Genomic DNA, 6,821 nt, shown 5'->3' on the forward strand with positions numbered 1-6,821 from the left:
CCTCCAGCTGTTGCAAAACTAGAACTCCCAGCATGCCTGGGAGTTCTAGTTTTGCAACAGCTGGAGGCACACTGGTTGGAAGATGAAAGGCACGTAAATAAATACAGGTCAGATCTGATCAGATACTAGGTCTGTCCACAAGAGGGCATAAAAGTGTTCACCCTGCATGAAAAGACTCTCAGGGGACACTTCTGGGTAGTGTACCTCCTGGTGAGTGCAGTACACCTTTTGATACAAATTACATTTTTATTCTGTAGGTCTGTACGATTACAGGGATTATATAGGTTTTTAATTTATATAGGTTTTATTTTTTTTGTTTGTTTATTTTGATGTTTTTTTTGTCTTTTTTGTCTTTTTTTCTGGTATATGAAGTGACCAAAAATCAGAAATTCTGAACTTTTTTTTGTTTTTAATTTATGCCATTGACCGTGCACTTTCAGTAACATTATATTTTAATATCCCTTATTCCAGCACCTATAGCGCCCCAGTCTCTTCATCACACCCCCTGTCTCTTCATTACACCCCCTGTCTCTTCATTACACCCCCTGTCTCTTCATTACACCCCCTGTCTCTTCATTACACCCCCTGTCTCTTCATTACACCCCCTGTCTCTTCATTACACCCCCTGTCTCTTCATTACACCCCCCTGTCTCTTCATTACACCCCCTGTCTCTTCATTACACCCCCTGTCTCTTCATTACACCCCCCTGTCTCTTCATTACACCCCCTGTCTCTTCATTACACCCCCCTGTCTCTTCATTACACCCCCTGTCTCTTCATTACACCCCCCTGTCTCTTCATTACACCCCCCTGTCTCTTCATTACACCCCCTGTCTCTTCATCACACCCCCTGTCTCTTCATTACACCCCCTGTCTCTTCATTACACCCCCTGTCTCTTCATTACACCCCCCTGTCTCTTCATTACACCCCCTGTCTCTTCATTACACCCCCTGTCTCTTCATTACACCCCCCTGTCTCTTCATTACACCCCCTGTCTCTTCATTACACCCCCCTGTCTCTTCATTACACCCCCTGTCTCTTCATTACACCCCCCTGTCTCTTCATTACACCCCCTGTCTCTTCATTACACCCCCTGTCTCTTCATTACACCCCCCTGTCTCTTCATTACACCCCCCTGTCTCTTCATTACACCCCCTGTCTCTTCATTACACCCCCCTGTCTCTTCATTACACCCCCTGTCTCTTCATTACACCCCCCTGTCTCTTCATTACACCCCCCTGTCTCTTCATTACACCCCCCCCTGTCTCTTCATTACACCCCCCTGTCTCTTCATTACACCCCCTGTCTCTTCATTACACCCCCCTGTCTCTTCATTACACCCCCTGTCTCTTCATTACACCCCCTGTCTCTTCATTACACCCCCCTGTCTCTTCATTACACCCCCTGTCTCTTCATTACACCCCCTGTCTCTTCATTACACCCCCTGTCTCTTCATTACACCCCCTGTCTCTTTATTGCACCCCCCTGTCTCTTCATTACACCCCCCTGTCTCTTCATTACACCCCAGTCACTTCATTACACCCCGTCTCTTCATTACACCCCCCTGTCTCTTCATTACCCCCCTGTCTCTTCATTACACCCCCAGTCTCTTCATTACACACCCTGTCTCTTCATTACACCCCCTGTCTCTTCATTACACCCCCCCTGTCTCTTCATTACACCCCTGTCTCTTTATTACACCCCCCTGTCTCTTCATTACACCCCCTGTCTCTTCATTACACCCCCTGTCTCTTCATTACACCCCCCTGTCTCTTCATTACACCCCTGTCTCTTTATTACACCCCCTGTCTCTTCATTACACCCCCTGTCTCTTCATTACACCCCCCTGTCTCTTCATTACACCCCCAGTCTCTTCATTACTCACCCTGTCTCTTCATTACACCCCCTGTCTCTTCATTACACCCCCTGTCTCTTCATTACACCCCGGTCTCTTTATTACACCCCCTTGTCTCTTCATTACACCCCCCTGTATCTTCATTACACCCCCCTGTCTCTTTATTACACCCCCTGTCTCTTCATTACACCCCCCTGTCTCTTCATTACACCCTGTCTCTTCATTACACCCCCAGTCTCTTCATTACACACCCTGTCTCTTCATTACACCCCCTGTCTCTTCATTACACCCCCTGTCTCTTCATTACACCCCTGTCTCTTTATTACACCCCCTTGTCTCTTCATTACACCCCCCTGTCTCTTCATTACACCCCCAGTCTCTTCATTACACACCCTGTATCTTCATTACACCCCCTGTCTCTTCATTACACCCCCTGTATCTTCATTACACCCCCTTGTCTCTTCATTACACCCCCAGTCTCTTCATTACACCCCCTGTCTCTTCATTACACCCCCCTGTCTCTTCATTACACCCCTGTCTCTTTATTACACCCCCTGTCTCTTCATTACACCCCCTGTCTCTTCATTACACCCCCTGTCTCTTCATTAAACCCCCCTGTCTCTTCATTACACCCCCAGTCTCTTCATTACACACCCTGTCTCTTCATTACACACCCTGTCTCTTCATTACACCCCCTGTCTCTTCATTACACCCCTGTCTCTTTATTACACCCACTTGTCTCTTCATTACACCCCCCTGTATCTTCATTACACCCCCCCTGTCTCTTCATTACACCCCCAGTCTCTTCATTACACACCCTGTATCTTCATTACACCCCCTGTCTCTTCATTACACCCCCTGTCTCTTCATTACACCCCCTGTATCTTCATTACACACCCTGTCTCTTCATTACACCCCAGTCTCTTCATTACACCCCCAGTCTCTTCATTACACCCCCTGTCTCTTCATTACACCCCTGTCTCTTTATTACACCCCCTGTCTCTTCATTACACCCCCTGTCTCTTCATTACACCCCTGTCTCTTCATTACACCCCCCTGTCTCTTCATTACACCCCCTGTCTCTTCATTACACCCCCTGTCTCTTCATTACCCCCCTGTCTCTTCATTACACCCCCCCTGTCTCTTCATTACACCCCCTGTCTCTTCATTACACACCCTGTCTCTTCATTACACCCCCTGTATCTTCATTACACACCCTGTCTCTTCATTACACACCCTGTCTCTTCATTACACACCCTGTCTCTTCATTACACCCCCTGTCTCTTCATTACACACCCTGTCTCTTCATTACACACCCTGTCTCTTCATTACACCCCCCTGTCTCTTCATTCTGAACTTTTTTTTGTTTTTAATTTATGCCATTGACCGTGCGCTTTCAGTAACATTATATTTTAATATCCCTTATTCCAGCACCTATAGCGCCCCAGTCTCTTCATTACACCCCCTGTCTCTTCATTACACCCCCCTGTCTCTTCATTACACCCCCCTGTCTCTTCATTACACCCCCATGTCTCTTCATTACACCCCTGTCTCTTCATCACACCCCCTGTCTCTTCATCACACCCCCTGTCTCTTCATTACACCCCCCTGCCTCTTCATTACACCCCCTGTCTCTTCATTACACCCCCTGTCTCTTCATTACACCCCCCTGTCTCTTCATTACACCCCCTGTCTCTTCATTACACCCCCTGTCTCTTCATTACACCCCCCTGTCTCTTCATTACACCCCCCCTGTCTCTTCATTACACCCCCCTGTCTCTTCATTACACCCCCTGTCTCTTCATTACACCCCCCTGTCTCTTCATTACACCCCCTGTCTCTTCATTACACCCCCCTGTCTCTTCATTACACCCCCCTGTCTCTTCATTACACCCCCTGTCTCTTCATTACACCCCCTGTCTCTTTATTGCACCCCCCTGTCTCTTCATTACACCCCCCTGTCTCTTCATTACACCCCAGTCACTTCATTACACCCCGTCTCTTCATTACACCCCCCTGTCTCTTCATTACCCCCCTGTCTCTTCATTACACCCCCAGTCTCTTCATTACACACCCTGTCTCTTCATTACACCCCCTGTCTCTTCATTACACCCCCCCTGTCTCTTCATTACACCCCTGTCTCTTTATTACACCCCCTGTCTCTTCATTACACCCCCTGTCTCTTCATTACACCCCCTGTCTCTTCATTACACCCCCCTGTCTCTTCATTACACCCCTGTCTCTTTATTACACCCCCTGTCTCTTCATTACACCCCCTGTCTCTTCATTACACCCCCCTGTCTCTTCATTACACCCCCCTGTCTCTTCATTACACCCCCCTGTCTCTTCATTACACCCCCAGTCTCTTCATTACTCACCCTGTCTCTTCATTACACCCCCTGTCTCTTCATTACACCCCCTGTCTCTTCATTACACCCCGGTCTCTTTATTACACCCCCTTGTCTCTTCATTACACCCCCCTGTATCTTCATTACACCCCCCTGTCTCTTCATTGCACCCCCTGTCTCTTCATTACACCCCCCTGTCTCTTTATTACACCCCCTGTCTCTTCATTACACCCCCCTGTCTCTTCATTACACCCTGTCTCTTCATTACACCCCCAGTCTCTTCATTACACACCCTGTCTCTTCATTACACCCCCTGTCTCTTCATTACACCCCCTGTCTCTTCATTACACCCCTGTCTCTTTATTACACCCCCTTGTCTCTTCATTACACCCCCCTGTCTCTTCATTACACCCCCAGTCTCTTCATTACACACCCTGTATCTTCATTACACCCCCTGTCTCTTCATTACACCCCCTGTATCTTCATTACAACCCCTTGTCTCTTCATTACACCCCCAGTCTCTTCATTACACCCCCTGTCTCTTCATTACACCCCCCTGTCTCTTCATTACACCCCTGTCTCTTTATTACACCCCCTGTCTCTTCATTACACCCCCTGTCTCTTCATTACACCCCCTGTCTCTTCATTAAACCCCCCTGTCTCTTCATTACACCCCCAGTCTCTTCATTACACACCCTGTCTCTTCATTACACACCCTGTCTCTTCATTACACCCCCTGTCTCTTCATTACACCCCTGTCTCTTTATTACACCCCCTTGTCTCTTCATTACACCCCCCTGTATCTTCATTACACCCCCCCTGTCTCTTCATTACACCCCCAGTCTCTTCATTACACACCCTGTATCTTCATTACACCCCCTGTCTCTTCATTACACCCCAGTCTCTTCATTACACCCCAGTCTCTTCATTACACCCCCAGTCTCTTCATTACACCCCCTGTCTCTTCATTACACCCCCTGTCTCTTCATTACACCCCTGTCTCTTTATTACACCCCCTGTCTCTTCATTACACCCCCTGTCTCTTCATTACACCCCCTGTCTCTTCATTACACCCCCCTGTCTCTTCATTACACCCCCTGTCTCTTCATTACACCCCCTGTCTCTTCATTACCCCCCTGTCTCTTCATTAAACCCCCCCTGTCTCTTCATTACACCCCCTGTCTCTTCATTACACACCCTGTCTCTTCATTACAACCCCTGTATCTTCATTACACACCCTGTCTCTTCATTACACACCCTGTCTCTTCATTACACACCCTGTCTCTTCATTACACCCCCTGTCTCTTCATTACACACCCTGTCTCTTCATTACACACCCTGTCTCTTCATTACACCCCCCTGTCTCTTCATTCTGAACTTTTTTTTGTTTTTAATTTATGCCATTGACCGTGCGCTTTCAGTAACATTATATTTTAATATCCCTTATTCCAGCACCTATAGCGCCCCAGTCTCTTCATTACACCCCCTGTCTCTTCATTACACCCCCCTGTCTCTTCATTACACCCCCCTGTCTCTTCATTACACCCCCTGTCTCTTCATTACACCCCTGTCTCTTCATTACACCCCCAGTCTCTTCATTACACCCCCTGTCTCTTCATTACACCCCCCTGTCTCTTCATTACACCCCCCTGTCTCTTCATTACACCCCCTGTCTCTTCATTACACCCCTGTCTCTTCATTACACACCCTGTCTCTTCATTACACCTCTGTCTCTTCATTACACCCCAGTCTCTTCATTGCACACCCTGTCTCTTCATTACACCCCCTGTCTCTTCATTACACCCCCAGTCTCTTCATTACACACCCTGTATCTTCATTACACCCCCTGTCTCTTCATTACACCCCCTGTATCTTCATTACACCCCCTGTCTCTTCATTACACCCCCTGTCTCTTCATTACACCCCCTGTCTCTTCATTACACCCCCTGTCTCTTCATTACACCCCTGTCTCTTTATTACACCCCCTGTCTCTTCATTACACCCCCTGTCTCTTCATTACACCCCCCTGTCTCTTCATTACACCCCCCTGTCTCTTCATTACACCCCCAGTCTCCTCATTACACACCCTGTCTCTTCATTACACCCCCTGTCTCTTCATTACACCCCCTGTCTCTTCATTACACCCCTGTCTCTTTATTACACCCCCTTGTCTCTTCATTACACCCCCCTGTATCTTCATTACACCCCCTGTCTCTTCATTACACCCCCTGTCTCTTCATTACACACCCTGTATCTTCATTACACCCCCTGTCTCTTCATTACACCCCAGTCTCTTCATTACACCCCCAGTCTCTTCATTACACCCCCTGTCTCTTCATTACACCCCCCTGTCTCTTCATTACACCCCTGTCTCTTTATTACACCCCCTGTCTCTTCATTACACCCCCTGTCTCTTCATTACACCCCCTGTCTCTTCATTACACCCCCCTGTCTCTTCATTACACCCCCTATCTCTTCATTACACACCCTGTCTCTTCATTACACCCCACTGTCTCTTTATTACACCCCCCTGTCTCTTCATTACACCCCCGTCTCTTCATTACACCCCCTGTCTCTTCATTACACCCCCTGTCTCTTCATTACACCCCCCTGTCTC

The sequence above is a fragment of the Hyla sarda genome, chromosome 9 (assembly GCF_029499605.1).
Source record: "Hyla sarda isolate aHylSar1 chromosome 9, aHylSar1.hap1, whole genome shotgun sequence".
In the NCBI taxonomy this organism is placed as follows: domain Eukaryota; kingdom Metazoa; phylum Chordata; class Amphibia; order Anura; family Hylidae; genus Hyla; species Hyla sarda.